Source organism: Lissotriton vulgaris, chromosome 7, assembly GCF_964263255.1.
Source record: "Lissotriton vulgaris chromosome 7, aLisVul1.2, whole genome shotgun sequence".
NCBI lineage: Eukaryota > Metazoa > Chordata > Amphibia > Caudata > Salamandridae > Lissotriton > Lissotriton vulgaris.
The window spans coordinates 758,378,271-758,395,575 of NC_141695.1; positions in this window are offsets into that span (position 1 = coordinate 758,378,271).

The following is a 17,305-nucleotide window of genomic DNA, read 5'->3' on the forward strand; positions in this document are numbered from 1 at the left end:
CGGGGTGAGAAAAAGCATGCTTGAGCCTTGCTAAAACTGAAAGTCTGACTGTAGTCTAGCGCTAGACCCCTACAAAAGATAAGGCACAGATAAGCCAGGCCAGTGCCTCCCCTCCCCCAAAATGTTTTTAAATTTTGAAACTGAAAAAAATACTAAACGCATCCTGCAAACTGACAGTATAAGGATGAACGTAATAATAATGTGCGTATTTTCCCTCTCACTGAAATTGCTTTTTTTATTTGTCATCTACTGTGTTACTTACATGGTGAGTCTTGCAAAGGCTGGTCTTGTGCTTTGGTTCCTAAGACCAAGACTGACCTGTGACACGGCTCTGGCGTGGCTCTCTCTCTAAATATGGTAACCTACCCTCCTATAGCATTGAGACAGCAAGCGTAAAGAATGAGGCAGCAATGGTATTATGTGATTAAGCCATAGTTAGAGGCGATAGGAATGGCAAGAAGGCGAGGAGATAGGTATGGAAAGTGACTTAGAGGAGGAGACAAAAATGGCAAAGGAGGGAGGAACTTGGAACGTAAATGGGATAGGATAGGACTATCAAGTAGGGGAGGACTAAGGACTATCAAGTAGGGAATGAGTCAGGATTGTCAAGTGGCAGAGGTATGGGTTAATGAAGCATTGAGCTGACTGAAAGTGTGTTGTTTGGAAATGCTGCGAGCTATGAAGAGTGCATCATCCTTATAACGTGACGTGTGCGAGTTGCATCAAATGTGAAGTGTGTGAGGAGAGTGGAAGGTGAAAATCTTGAAATGTCAAGTGGGCACCATTAGACAAAAGGATGGAAAGAGCGAGGAAGAGGAAGCCTCGTACAGAGATTAGACGGAAGGGGCCAGTGCCTTCTGTGTCCACTTGACAAAGGAGACCAGTCTGGCAAGAAACAGAGGGTTTAGTAGCAGCTTAGCTTCCCTGGAAAGCAAGGGCCCAGGGCACTAGTGCCAGAATCATCGGCCACGCCAGGCTTCTAATAATTAAAAATAGGAACGGACCCATCATGGGTATAAAAAAAAGACATCTCACTCTTCTCATCTGTCCTAGCTCACTCCACTGTTACATCTTCCTGCTTATTTTGCAACCATACCTGTATGCACCATCTTTATTCCTTCCTGCCCTAGGCATAGCCATAGATATACATTACACCCGACCAGATTAATCTCGCCTGTCTATTACCTTGTTACTGAAACATCATTTATTTATTTATTTATTTTTGAGATTTTTATTGCGCGAACAATTACCCTAGGGTGTCTCGGCGCATGTGTGAGCTAGCAGGACCACAATGGTAGAGTTCACTGGTCTAACAGCCATGTCTTTACGAGCCTCCGGAAGCTCATCAGGTTGGGGGCATTTTTAATATTTAGTGGAAGAAGGTTCCAGAGTTTTGGTACAGCCACTAAAAAGCGGCGGTCTCCCCAAGTTGCCGTTCTAGTGCGAAGTACAGATAGAAGGCAGGTGTTAGCAGATCTCAACAGTCTTTTGGGGGTGTACAGCTGGAGTGCCTCAGTCAAGAATTTGGGTCCTGTGCCATGCACTGCCTTATAGGCAATGCAGAGGGCCTTGAACTTAATACGGCTCTCTACTCTAAGCCAATGAAGCTGGCGGATGGCAAGGGTAGTAGATTGGCGGCGAGGAATGGTTATCACAGGATGCCTTAAATTCATGCTATAAAAACTATCTTGGGTATTTTCTGGGCATTATCAAACTTTATTACTGATCCCGTTCTGCCTCTCGGAGCTGCTTCCTTGTATTCCCTCCTGTCGTGTGAGAACTTGTTTCTGTTGCTCCTCACCTTCTTCAGTAAGCCTTATCTTAGCATGTATTCCCCTAGAACGACACCTCCAGGGGATAAGCTCAGCTCCTCTGCTCCAATTTATTCCCTCTGTCGTTTACGTCTCACCTTCCCTCTCTTTCAGTCTAGACAGATTTAAAAGGAGTAATCTCGTGATACATTTTGTACCAGCAAACTACTGCCCGTCGCATCAATTTCCCTTCCTTTTTATGGTATGATTTGACAGTGCAGCTGTCGCCAAACAATTATGTGATGATCACTAGATAGGAGTTTTGGCTCCGCTCACATGTTGGGGAGCCAGAAGTACATGTTTAGATCGGGCAGAGGTTGTGGGCTTCCATAAAAAAAGATGGCCCTCCAAACAGCTGCCATCATTTTATTTATGCAGCTGCTTAAGCTTGAACTTTCAGGAGCACACACATGATATTGGAATGCTATAGAAGTGTCTCAGATAACTAGACAGTGTATGCAGTTTTTCTCTGACAGCAGCAAAAGTGGGAAAGTGAATAAACTACATGGATTCTAGGTCTGGCTTGTCAGTGCAGTTGTCACCTGACCTTTTAACCTACACCAATATTATTCTACAGTTCTTTGCTTCCACACAAAGGCATACCTGTTCCTATCCCATTTACTTCTAATGCTTCACATTACCAAACACTATTCCTTTAAAGTCAGACCGATTGGCACTGGCAATGTTTGGCTTTTAATGGACCATGTATCACTCTCTATGCGAGTCGTTTCACGAGATTCCTGGTACAGGCCTTGGAGCACATCAGTGGTGTAACGAGAAGGCGCCCCTTCAAGATATATGGAGGACCCCCTTTCGAGACTCAATCAGGAGCTCTCAGGCAAGGGTACTGTGCTGAGGGGTCCTCGTGCAGCTCGCCGCCTCCCACCACCCGCAACACAGGGGATGTGAGGGCCTATCTTATGCCCATGGACCACATTGAAATCCCCTCTTCTGGAACGCTTCTAATCCCCATCGTCCCAGTGAAACTCAGCACCATAGAAGACAAGGCATTACCAATGAACAATGCCATTGCAACTCAACGGTCTCAAATTCTCCTCTTTATATCTCTTCCATGCACCCCAAACATTTCCTTGGTTCCTCATCTTTGTCAAGCCATCTAAAAATATTGACGTTGATGGCTAAGAAATGTCCTCCACTGTATGTGTGATGGTCACAAGACCCTTTCTGAAGTTTCTATATTGCTGCTGATCCCAAGGTCACCGTGAACAGCAAGGACCAACGGCAGCCTTTGGCGTACACCCCATGTATATGTATTATGAGTAGTTTTGTGTGCCACAGCAATGAACCTCACAAACACACCACCTTACATGCCGAACCGTAACCCAAACTTTGCCACATGCACCCAGAAGGGGGGCCAGGAGCAAATGTGACCCAGAGAGCTTTGCAGCCTCGCCAGGAGTATGACGCTGGATATACACCGCGTAATACAATACGATGCTCCACCGAGCACCACCCTTCCTCTGCTGTCCCTTAGCAAGCTCCTCGTCTGCATCCCCACCATGGGGCTCACACCTCAGATTCCCATCAAACCAGTCTCACTGTGTCAAAGATTTTACTGAAATGGAAACAGACCACAAACATTACTCCTGCCTCCGCTATGATTCTCAATAGCACAGTGCAGAATGGGGACAGATTTGCCAGGAGCTCCCCTTGGTGACCTCTGGCTGCCATGCATGCATCCATCCATGAGATCAAAGCACTGCAGCATTTCTCTCCGGTAAGCCCATGAAATCTGATCTCCTCGTCTGAAATCATTCTCATGTCCAGATAATGGGTTAGACAGGCACCCACACTTTCCATGATATCACTTGCCTTTCTTTTTCTCTCTCTCTCTCTCTCTCTCTCTCACGCTTTCTCTTGCGTTATTTCTCTCGGGGTTATTTTCTGCTTAATTTTTCCTTGCTTTCTATTACTAAATTAAGTATTTTCTTTCCCACTCCCTTAGGTTCCTGTTTCGCTTTCACATTAACCCTTTCGTTACTGTTTTAATGCCTTTGCATGTTAATTTCTGTGCTATACTCTCTCCCTGGCCATTATTCTCAGATTTTACCCTCTCAACTCCTGATGTTTGCCCTAATCTTACCTGCCATTACATTTCTTCTTATCTTCTCTACTGCATATCAACTCACTTTTTAAATTTGATGTCTTCCTTATTTTCTAACTGAAGTCAAAACGCGTGAAGAAAACAACTTTTTAAGCCGCTTTGCCAGTCCAATGCTTTTTGCACATAGAAGGGACATTCTTAGGTCATTCACACTCCTGAGATGGCTAGACCGAGGCTGCACATGAACCAATCAGGCGCGGGGATTCCCTCTACAACATTTCTCGAGTTTAATAATAGCACATTCGCCTGCGGTGTTACCACAGCAACAATTAAACAACACAGACGCCAACGAATGTGCTAATGGTGTAGGGTCCTGGTGCCTTGGATATAGCAGTGGTCACAATACACCTTCAATGCAACCCCCCCCCCCCCCCACCTAACTAGGGAAGCCTAATATAGTGTAGGGCAGTGTGTTTTTATATTCGAGTATACTGTCCAGGTCTGGAGGCCTCAACCGATTTACTGTGTCTACTTCGGTTGACCTCACCAGGGATGCTGTGTTCAGCCCCACTGGGCTTATGAGAGGTATGTTCTGTTGCAGATGCTTCTGTGTATTAAAATACCGCCTTCAATGTCATTTTGTTTGCTTCTACGCTTAAGTGTTGTGTGCTCCCAGCAGGCCTCCATTGGTTGCCTGTGTCTTTCTTGCACCTTTATTTGATATTTCATTAGTTATTTCTGTTATTGTTATTTTTTACTTGAATTTTCCTACTGTAGTTGTACTGCTTGCCACCTGGCTGATTATCTCCGACTGTAGGTTAACAGAAATATCCGAGACAGGCCTGAACCTACAACTTACTGCCAGCAAATCATACAACTATGCAGAGATGAGGGGTCCATGTTGTGCAAATAACTGTCACTGTGATCTATTTGTGTCCTTGACTCTGTTATTGTGATGTGTGTTTATCAGTGCTTTCATGCTCCTAGAGTGTGCTCTCACTGTTGTTGTGTAATGTCAGATTTGGGTCTGCAGGACTTTATAAATCCACTTTTTGAAATTATTACTAATGGAATGCTGGTCGACCCGTCTGGCTGTCCATCACTCAAAGCCCTAAATGATCTCAAGGTTGACCGTTGTTTTGTCAGTTCTGTTGGTCCCATTTTATTTTTATTATAAAACACTTTTGAAACCCTTTTACTCTTTCTTATGCTACTCTTGCCTGGGATGATATTGTAGACGTTCACCGTACTCCCTTTCACTGTACGGAAAGGTAGTTATGTATGACACCGCATTCACTAATTTATCCGCTTCTTGGGCAAACTGTTGCCCCGGATTGTGGGTTTACTAGATGGTTTACTCTGATGGTATGAGGCAACCTCACATGGCTCGTAGACGTGTGGGTGAAGCCAACTGTAGGGCGAGAGTTTTGCCTCCTGTGGTGTTGCGTGTGGTTATAGGGGGAGGAACTTGTAGTCGTACAGACCAGGCGCCTGTTAACAGGTTATCGCTGTCGGGCAGTGGCTAGGTAAGCAAAGCCCTCCACCTCTCTGAGTCAGTTAAGGCAGTCATTGACTGTTGTTTTTGGAGCCTCCAATGTTTGTTGCCTGGGCAATGCAATTACCCATGGGGTTGTGTGTAAGTCTTTTAACAATGTTTTATTGTTATTTACCATTGAGGCGCATAAGACAGTACAGGGCAACAAGACAGTAGTGCAGCGTCCATGACTCTTTTGTGTTTTTATGTGTGGTGTGTTCGTTCTTAAGCTGCGTTCTGACAGAGCTGGTGGGTTCCAAATGACTTATTCTGTGTTTTCTAGTCATTGCAACAGGTATGTTCTTTCCACGTCCCGTTTCTATTGTTTTCTAAAGTTGTTACTTTGTGCCCTTTGGAGTTTCTCAGTTTGTCTCTTAGTTTTCTAAAGTTGTTACTTTTATGTCATTTGGGATTTCCCAGCTTGTCTTCGAGTTACCCTGTCCCCATATCCATTGTCCCAGTGTAGTCCATTTACCAGTGTTAGTCTAATCACAACACTGTCTGGGGAGGCGGCATTGATAGTATTCTCTGGCCCTATCCTTATAAACACATTTACAGAAGTGTGACGCAAGAGGACAGACCATTATATATTCCTTTATTCCATAGGTGACTGGGGAACGTTGTAGGCCGAGTCCATGAGAGCTAGAAGTAGAAGCCCCCCTGGGGGAGTCATAGGCAAACCTGTCACGTGATGATCCCCTATCCTGCTCGGGTGTCTGCTTTGATCTGGCTGCTGCTGTTGAAGGGCTTCTTGAATTTGCTGCCTTCAGTGGCACCCTCAGAGCCACACAGGTGCAATGGTGCAACAACCCGCTGTTAGCAGTCACGCCATTCCGATGGTGAGCAGCTGCATGATCACATATGTGTGCGCATGGGTCACCTTGCATGCACGCACCAGTGGAAAGGCATGGGTTCCATTTGCTTTTATTTACTGATCCAAGATGGCTAACACCACTTAAATCAATATTTAAAAAATGAATACGAAATAGTAAAACACATGACAGTGAGCTGGAAAAACACATGCACTCCAAAACTGGACTGGCCGTACTGGGCATCAGGAATTCCCCCAGGAAGCTGGAGTAGTGGGGGGCTGGTTGTATTACTGTGTGCCATTTTTGTTACAGTGCAGCAGTTTTGAAAGCACCTGCTGCAAAGTTAGTTGTATATCCAGTAGTCTGTAGGCAGCAATACAAGTATCACGTTTAGTTTTGACTAATTTAAGGTAGCGAGAGTGTAAATATGTTGTAGAATGCACCATTTTTGCCATTTTTTCTTGGGGGGAAGCCTCCAAACCCTTCTTTTAGTGTTCAGGCTCACTCGCTGCACTCATTATACACCGTAGGGGCTGGTCTGACAAAATTTGCAAATGAGTGCTTAATTGAAAAGAAAAGGGTAGCTGCATGTGGCAGATGCAAGCAACGTGTGAACGACAATGAAAAGGACCAAATAAAAAAGCCCCTAACAAAAAGCTCTTCTATGGATTTAAATTATGTGTGTTTTTCAAAATGAGAAAATAAATAGTCAGGACAGTGGCCAAGCCTAAAAAATGCCAAGGAGAGAAATCATTGAAATTTGAAAACGCTGTCGCCAATTTAAAACTTATTACAAACCTGCCAAAATTAGCAAAACATATGAAATAAAATTGCTGTGGCGCTGTTAGAGGACTTTTTTGGACCTCAAGAATAGATGGCAGTGCAGCAATCAGGGGTTTGTTCCAGTTTGGGACTGAGATTGCACCTCTAGGTACCTGTGATGGTTTACCACAAATGAGGGATTGGGGCAGGGGCCGCAATTTCACTCATCTTTTGTCTTCTGTGGGCTGGCCTTGACAGAAAGGTCCATGAGGGGAACACACACAAGGTATCAGGATTTCCCCTGAGGCTGCTCTCAAACAGTGAAAGAGGACCCTTGTCCCTCTCCTGACTTAAAACTATCATTTAGGGTGTCCTCGGATAGCCCCTTTCTCCCGTATCATTTAGGGTGTCCTCGGATAGCCCCTTTCTCCCATATCATTTAGGGTGTCCTCTGATCGGATAGCCCCTTTCTCCCATATCATTTAGGGTGTCCTCGGATAGCCCCTTTCTCCTGTATCATTTAGGGTGTCCTCGGACAGCCCCTTTCTCCTGTATCTTTTAGGGTGTCCTCGGATAGCCCCTTTCTCCCATATCATTTAGGGTGTCCTCGGATAGCCCCTTTCTCCCATATCATTTAGGGTGTCCTCAGATAGCCCCTTTCTCCTGTATCTTTTAGGGTGTCCTCGGATAGCCCCTTTCTCCCATATCATTTAGGGTGTCCTTGGATAGCCCCTTTCTCCCGTATCTTTTAGGGTGTCCTCGGATAGCCCCTTTCTCCCATATCATTTAGGGTGTCCTCGGATAGCCCCTTTCTCCCATATCATTTAGGGTGTCCTCGGATAGCCCCTTTCTCCTGTATCTTTTAGGGTGTCCTCGGATAGCCCCTTTCTCCCATATCATTTAGGGTGTCCTCGGATAGCCCCTTTCTCCCATATCATTTAGGGTGTCCTCGGATAGCCCCTTTCTCCTGTATCTTTTAGGGTGTCCTCGGATAGCCCCTTTCTCCCGTATCATTTAGGGTGTCCTCGGATAGCCCATTTCTCCCATATCATTTAGGGTGTCCTCGGATAGCCCCTTTCTCCTGTATCTTTTAGGGTGTCCTCGGATAGCCCCTTTCTCCCATATCATTTAGGGTGTCCTCGGATAGCCCCTTTCTCCCATATCATTTAGGGTGTCCTCGGATAGCCCCTTTCTCCTGTATCTTTTAGGGTGTCCTCGGATAGCCCCTTTCTCCCATATCATTTAGGGTGTCCTCGGATAGCCCCTTTCTCCCGTATCTTTTAGGGTGTCCTCGGATAGCCCCTTTCTCCCATATCATTTAGGGTGTCCTCGGATAGCCCCTTTCTCCCATATCATTTAGGGTGTCCTCGGATAGCCCCTTTCTCCTGTATCTTTTAGGGTGTCCTCGGATAGCCCCTTTCTCCCATATCATTTAGGGTGTCCTCGGATAGCCCCTTTCTCCCATATCATTTAGGGTGTCCTCGGTTAGTCCCTTTCTCCTGTATCTTTTAGGGTGTCCTCGGATAGCCCCTTTCTCCCATATCATTTAGGGTGTCCTCGGATAGCCCCTTTCTCCTGTATCTTTTAGGGTGTCCTCGGATAGCCCCTTTCTCCTGTATCTTTTAGGGTGTCCTCGGATAGCCCCTTTCTCCCATATCATTTAGGGTGTCCTCGGATAGCCCCTTTCTCCCATATCATTTAGGGTGTCCTCGGATAGCCCCTTTCTCCTGTATCTTTTAGGGTGTCCTCAGATAGCCCCTTTCTCTCGTAATCCTGAGCGTTTAAGCCCTCTAATATTCAGGATCTGGGCATTTTGTTAGTAACCCAACCCTTTAATGATGGGGATGCCTGGTCAGGTTTCCCTTGCAGCCCCAGGAGGAAGGAACATGGTGGCTACTGAAAAGGGTGGAATTCGGTTTCTCAAACTCTAAGCAGTGAAAACTGAGATCACCCTCTTTGGCTGCAAAGGAAGCCAGCTTAATGAGAAACACTCTCAGAGTTTCAAATACAATTTAAAAAAGTTGGCAGTCATCTCGGATATGACCGTACAACCGCAAGCTGCTACTATTTTTAAGTACTATATTTTATTAACAGCAACGTTCCATAGGCCCAGTTATGGTAGACGGCTCAGGGTTCGCATGGGTCCATCTAGTGTGGCAGCACCAATTAATTCGAGGCTCAATTATTGAACTCCTCAAATTGCAGCTTAAGGAAAAATATGGCAAGTAAACTTCAAGTGGCCCAAAATTATGAGAAGCCGTGGCGTCAGGGACACATTTCGCAGGGCCTGCATATGCTGACAAGTACACCACCTCCTCGAAGAATTCCAGAGGAAAATAAATTAAAAAATATATATATATTTTTCTTAGGTCAAAGTACAGTTTGAATCTGAAAAAAAAGAAAAAAGGTCATAATTTTTGTTGGGTCTATATCCTCAGATTTTCCATGACTTACGCAATGGTCAAAAAGTTGGCCTCCGCTAGAAGACTGAGCTCATTTGCAGACCCAAGGAACCGCCTTACCACCTAGGTTTGGATGGAGCAGCACAAAGTAAAGCCAAACTTGGGCATCAGCGTACCAGGCATGTTTTTCAGCTGGTTTGCTATGGTAATTATTTTAAGAGCGAAACATTACAGAGACCAGCCAGGCACATGTGTGTCTGATCTGTGGGGGTGCGGGAGAGAGGAAGTGAGTCAGGGACAGAGGGAATTATGAAACCTTTAAAGGGGATAGGATAAATAGAGAGCGGTAGAGAAAGGGGAGAAATCGAGAGTTGTAAGAGCAGCGGAAGGAGAGGAAGATGAGAGGAGTGGAAGAAAAAGAAAGGGGTACGTAGAAGTGAGGACAGAGAGTGGAGAAATGAAAGGACAAAGGTTTAAAAACAACCAAGGGCTGGAAGGGGGTGAATAGGAAGACATGAGATAGAAAGAAGATAACAATGGCGTGAGGAAGTTAGGATCAGAAAGAAATGAGGAGCCACTGAGAGGAGGAAAGGAAGAGAAAAATGTAAGACAGAAAGAAAGGGTAAGAGGGTGAAATTAGCGAAGGAGACAGGAAGAAAGTCAAAAAGAGTGATGGAGGGCTTAAGAGTAATGAAGAGAAACAGATTAGATGGATAGTGAGGACCAAAGAAGGAGAAAGCAGAGTAGAGGGTAGATTAGTACGAGTAGGAATGTAAAAAAAATGTATAATTAGGGCTCCCGGTTTTCCGTTTTTACGGATTTTTACATATAAATACAGACGGAAATCTATATTTCCTTTGTCTGTATTTATATGTAGAAACGGTAAAATACTAGAAAATGTTCCTACGCCGGAATCCCGAGAACTTGCCATGCCCCCTTCCTGCTGCTTGAAATTCCTTCCTGGGCGCGCACACACACAGCTGCACAAGTACTTCACAGGTCTTTTTAAAGACCAATTACTTGTTAATGAGGCTTTATTGTTCTATCACCCCATGCCGTAGCCTCTCCCAACGCCTCTGACTCCCAGTCCCAGGCCCCATACAGTGCACGTTTTAAGCACTTAATTTCACAGTGCTGCAGCAGCGCATCCTAGCACACGGCTTAAAACGAATCGATGTCTTATTCGTTGTACAAGAAATAAAGTACGTTGGTCATTTCGAAAGGAAACCTAGCAACTCACTCAATTTGCGAGACGAAGGCAAGTGCTGAATTCCTGTGCATGCCCGATTCCCTGAACATCACTTGCTCATTGGCACGACTGTACATGCTTGGCTTCCCCCCCCCAACTGGAACTCCTGAATGGGGAAGCATATGCAGCAACAAGCACCCCTCAGCGATCCTTACAGCAAGTCCCCACTTTGTAAGTGACCGTATCGAAGCTTTTTATTTTTGTCACAAATGTACACATAGCCAGCCTTGCACATTCCTTTAATTTTACCTCCGTCCTCTGGGTAGCGTTACCGACAGAAGAAAAACAGGAAGTGAGGGAGGCGGCAGGTGCTTTTAGTAAAACATTACGGATGATGTAGATATAAAAGATGGATTAGGTAGTGTGCGTCAGAGGCAGAGGAAGCCTCCTTCTGTTATTACTAGAACAAGGAGCACTGCATGGGGATGAGGGGGGTAATTCTTAATTACAAAACATCCGTCTCTGACCCATGTTAAGCCTTAGTGCAGAAGTTCTTCAACTGTGAAGCATAAGAGAAACAAGAGGCAACTTCGAATTAATAACTTTTTTCCTGCCACACAAACAACCTTAGTATTGCCATTTCATAGCACTTTAGAAAGAAGGGTTACTACTACCAAATGTAGGAGTAAGACATTTATCGGCCATGGAAGAGTGAATTGCAGAGGGGACCCTGCAAGGTTTCAAATTCCCAAGCGTTTAAAAGAGAACCATGTCCAGTTAATCGTTGCTACAAAATAGTTCTATATTGACTCGTTGCATGTTGGTTCCCACTTACACTGTTTTAGTGCTTAGATATGTATATATTTAGGATGAAAAAGGTTTGTATATTTTGCAAAATGCTGGCTTTTTGGTTGATACAGTGGTTTAACCCACAGCAACGTTTCAGGGGCACTGTAAAAGGAGAACAACTAAACGAGGGAGGGGACAGCTTTTGTATTTTATGACATTATACCAAATTCCCCCTTCAGAAAAGGCAGCACTATGCATCAAGCACCTGGCTTCAAAGCACACGTGGGTGATGCTTCCGATTCCCCGCACCTCGGCCAGGCTTCACTAAGAAGATGCAACCAGAATAAATTGCTTGCAACTTGACAAGAGTTTCCATGCTGCAAATAGTGAGTGGAAGTAAATTGCAAACAGTTGGGGGAGGCACTTTTATAAGAGTACCTGAGAAAGGCGATTGGGCGAACAAGCACCTAGCTGTCAGGATGGCTCAGCAAACTAAAGACTCACCGCTCACAAATGTGGTGCCTTAGGAGTCAAGAGTTTGAATTTGCCCTAAAAGCCAGATTCGTCCTTCCGATTATGTTAAATTTACAGCGCTTAAAAACGGCATGCTACATTTGGCGCTATATCTAACCGAATTGTTGCTGTATCGCTGGCTGGGGTACAATCCTTGTCTGTATAATGTGCTAATAGCGTGCATTATAGCACACAGTGTGAGGAAGAAGCGCAAGCGGAAGGGGGTCTGTGGTGCATTAGGGTGAGGTCTGACTCTTATTACTGTGCCCTCTCACTGATGTTCCCCATTAACACCGGTGTTAGCTGTGCGATACACTGCATGTCTGGGTACCATGGCGACAAGAGACACAAAGTGACAGGACAATGAAAGTGCATGTGTACAGCACTGGGTTTTTACTCTGCACACTTTTAATCCGTGTTTGTTTTAGGGTGGCATCCTTCCAAGAGGAGGGGGCACAGTTCCTCTGAAGGGGGTTGAGTGCCTGTGACAGGTGGCTTTAGATGGAAATACAGAAGCGCTGGCACATGTTTGCTCTTGATAAGTGCTTGTACTCTATCTTAAAGTATTTTTATAGCAAAACTGAGAAGGACCTGTACTCTCCTTTTCAAATGACTCAGTACTGGACCATTTAAAGCACTGCTAAAGCCCCAACAAATCGCTAGTTTAAGTGAGCGCATGTGTGCATTGTCAATTTAAATAAATGTGGAAAAATACTAGCTATAGTATCGCCTTTTACTTGTGGCAAAAATAAATGTGGATAAATACAGAAAAAATGCCCAAAAAATAGATATGGATAAATACAGACGGAAATGGCAACAAAATAAATACCATAAAACCGGGATCCCTATGTATAATTAAGATCACTAACAGAAACCCTACATATGGGTCCAAGACTCAAACGGAATGCTTTACATTAGTCATCAAGTATTATATTTGTCCTCCGACACAAAGGTGTACAGCAGCATTTGAAGACCCCATTCATCGATCCATTTATTAATACATTCATACGTCCTGCTTTTCAGTCTTACAAACTTACATGCTGAACGCAGATCAGAGTTGAAAGGTCAAACGGGATAGCTCATTCCCTTGGCTTCTGAAACACGACAGACCCTACTAAGCCTGAGGGACGCAGGAATATCTGACGGACGCAGGAATATCCTGAGGGACGCAGGAATATCCTGAGGGGCGCAAGAATATCCTGAGGGGCGCAGGAATATCTGAGGGACGCAGGAATATCAGAAAAATTATTTCACACCTGGAATTACCAATACTGTAGGGTCCCGTGTGGAATTGGGAATTACTGTGGAATGTAATGTTTCCACAGCCAAACGTATTTCCCTGTTACAGGGCTGTTTTCTGCGGATATATTTCACTGGGCTTCATCTGGTGAATATAGATCAGATGTACTAGACTTTTTTGCCCTTGTAAACACTTCAATTCAGAGTTTACGACTGCAGGCGTGTTATTTCTCATTTAGTAATACGTTTTAGGAATCATTAAAGCTTTCTAGACTCTTAAAATTGGTTTTAGTTGGGATACTGATTCAGTAACTAGAAGGGGCATGTTTCGGACATTACTTCCAAATACAGATTCCGGACCAGATGTATCAATGTTTTCTATCAGTAATTCTAGTCTCAACCCATTGGAAATGTACCTTTGGGGTAGTAACTTATCGGCAGAAAGGAAGGAAGGGGTCTAATTTACACACTTTCTCTTTTGTAAATTAGGTTAAAAGTTTTAGAGGAACCATGCCAACTCCTACTGAAACAAACTAAAAAATTGTACAAAAAAAACTTTGTTGTGAGTCACAAATAGCGACCGGTCTTATTAATGTTCATTTGGCAGTTTGAACTGTGAACCACTTTGATCCCTTATTTATATGTACCAATCTATTCTTACATAGAATGATTGCAAATATAAGTTCCGGTCGCAAAAAGCAGAGTTGCAAATGGAGACCATTTTTTGCGACCAGAAAGTTAGTACATCTGGCCTCATGTCCTTGTAAAAGCCAGAGGATGCAACAGGACCAGATGCGGAATGACCGCACACCTCACATTATGGATTCAAACGTAATTCTTCTTACTGGGATTGCCGCGATTGTTAGAATTATGGCTTTGGTCGCTTCAACCATGGCAACATATTGTAGCTAACACCTCCATTCTCTGTTTCGCACCGCTTTATGGAATTAAGGGCTTATCTCTCGCTTCACAATATTCTGCGAGCTGCCTTGCACCACCACCTTGCTAGTTCACTCTGGATTATACCACAGGCTAATCTCTTTCTGGTTTCTCCCCATTAACTATTCCAATATGCCAGGCGACACCTCGCACACAATCTTTACAGTGGTCTCTTAGTGCTGATCCTGAACAGCTCCCTGGCTCTGAATCCGACTTTGTCACAGAGACTGGAAGCCAAAACGCAAGACAGGTCTCCAGAACAGCCATAATAAAAAGTTATGTATTGAACTTAACGTCAGCCTCTTGAGTTTTTAGGTATACAACTATAAAATCCAGCACCAAGTTTGTACTCAGGGCACAAGTCCTAAAAAAAGATGTTGGGGGACGCTGACTTCAAGACAGGAAGTGATGTCACGAAAGGTGGTTAGCACCCTCAGACTCATTGCCTCCCCTAACTCACCCCTTAGATGCGATTGCAATGAGCTCCGATCTCACCACAGAGAGGCCAAAGAGTGAATGTGTGGCTCCATTTACTCCAGTAAACGAGCTCCTGGTAAAATAAGTGGGGGGACGCCGTCCACCCGCGTGGTACACCGACTCGAGCCCTGTTTGTACTTTGTATTATTTCATTGAGACTTTGGGTCTAGATCTTTTTTTTTTACAATTGTTTTCATTGATCTTGGTTATTCTTTTAAACTGTATTTTTGTCGTGGTAGTTTGTGTAGCACTGCAATGGTCTTGGCATTGATTCGAAAGTGTTCTACTTCTTTTCGAAGTGAGGGCGCTGTGGAAAATCTGAAACTGAAAAAAAACACTTAAAAATAAACATATCCCCGTTGGCACATGCCACCTCCTCCGCCCCTCCCTTAAATAACAGGGCGAAGTTTTCAGCTCCAGCTATTTAAGATGTTATGTTTTATTTTTTTAAGTGTAGCATTCCCGGCTCTGTCCTCACCACTAATTTTGGAGTACCAGGGACCGCGCCTAAAACTTCTCTGAAAAAAGTCATTTTCAACGGCGCTATACATTTTGAGATTTGTAAACCCCGGAATCTCTATCCCATAATGCTCTACCCTGCGAGGGAGTTACCCTGAAGGAGTTAGAGCCAAGCTAGTTGAGACTACCCAAAATGTAGCTTTAAATATCGGTACCCCTACACGTTCTTGGAACACACATTTGTTACACTCTGCATTTTTTAAATCACTGACCTCATCAACGTGTCCTCTGCAACCACCCTCCTTCCATCAATCTAGCACTAACTATTGGTTGACACAGATGCACTAAGAGTAAAAGCAATCGTAATTGCTTATTTTACCACTGACATGATTCACGTGTCTGCTTCCAAGGCAACCACACCCAATCGCCGCGCCTCCCTTAAATGTCTTTCAGTGCTGGCAGGTCTCCATTTGCATTGGGCCAAATGCCCTGGTGCTATACTTTCCTGTTCAGATTACTGTAAAATGTTTCAGAAAATCTAAACACTTAAAAAATTACCAGTTCAAGGTCTCACGCTCAGTTTATCACCCCAAATGAAATGGCTGTTTCTGTAAACATTACGATCTCGCACAAAGACCTCGCACATTTTTGATTTTTTAGGGAGATTTACATAGTGAGAACTCGAGCCGAAGGTTTGCATGCGCCCAGCTTTACATGAACACCGGTTGCATTACATTCATTTGTTAGGCACGGGGAGATTAGGTGATTTGCCCAGAATCACAGGATGTTGAGCGTCCTTGACGAGACTCGAACCTGGTTCTTCAGCTTCGAAGTCGACCACTCTAGCCCTTAGGCCACACCCTCTCCCCGAATGAGAACCTTACACTTCTGGCAGATACTGTGCTACAATGTCACACCCAAAGAAGCACCCTAGGTGAGATTGTAGTTCCTGTGAACGTTGGAGTCCCCACACAAATGTTGACAATGTCTTGTCACCAATCATCTGTCCCTAAAATGTCCTTTTTTTCAGGAAAATGTGCGGTCACTAGCAAATTCCTTGTCCAAGCCCCATGTTTTGAATTATTACGGTATCTCTTACTGCAAACTTAGCTACCTCTCACATATATAGAATTCACCCGGCTAAGATGTGCACACGCATAAGCGCAACCACACAAATCCTCTGCAAACCACAAAGCGGCTCACCACATCGAAAACACACAGAGTGCGTCCTGGCTACCAGAATTTACTGCCTACCGCTTCCACAAAAAATTTATATAATCCTCTCACAAATACACTAATAATTAGCACAATTTCACTTTTAGCCCATATTGACTTACTAGTCACTAAATCTGCTTGCCAAACCCTCGTACGGTCCCACTTCTGAAGTGTGAATTTCAGAGCCCTCTCTTTTCTTAAAATTCATAAATTCACGCAAATACTTCATCCACATTATACTACCAGCCACACTCAACCTAATTCACATGAAACTCTTACCACCTCTCACCAGTACATCATTTGCTTCCCATTTCCCCTCTAACTGATCTTACTGATGATCCCTGTACAAATGAACACACCTTCTCACAAATTCTTAATCCACATCTCATGTCCCAAAATACATGGTCACTGCCATAATCTCAGACACCTGCTAAGCTTACTGCTTCTCCCACTTTTACATCGGACGTGTCAGTCATTAGACTCCCTGCAATCTTAACCTTTCTTTCCGTTCCCTGTAGCTTCCTAGCTCTCGGTGTTCTGTGACTGCAGCACACAGATTGGAAGGTATTCATATGTACCCCTACACTCAGTTCTTAATTTGAGCCAGTGGTTTCTGGTGCTCAGCACCGGCACTTAATCATCAACGCCGGCGCTTTCCATGAGCACCAGTTAAGGAAGCATTAATTTATGGGTAGATTATGTGATTTGCCCAGAATCACAGGATGTTGATCTGATGCAGAGACTTGAACCCGGTTCCCCAGTTCCTAAGTCGGCAGCTCAGGCCATTAGCCACATCCTCTCCCCACGTTCACGGTTAGTGGTTGGTTCTTTTCTAGGCAGTGCCATCAGAAGAAATGGGCTGGTGCAAACTGCCTCCTGATGAAAGCCCTATTACTTATTTTTTTACAAATTAGTCACTACCTACACTGCTACCCTACACTCTTGCAGAGGAGCGGACAAAAATGTTTCCTTGTACTCAGGCACACAATTATGTGTCTCAATACTGTCATGAAGTATGCAGCGCAATACTAAAGCCCACAGTCACATGAACCAGAAGGCCAGTAAGGCAGAGCTCTAACATTGTGCCAAGCTGCACAAC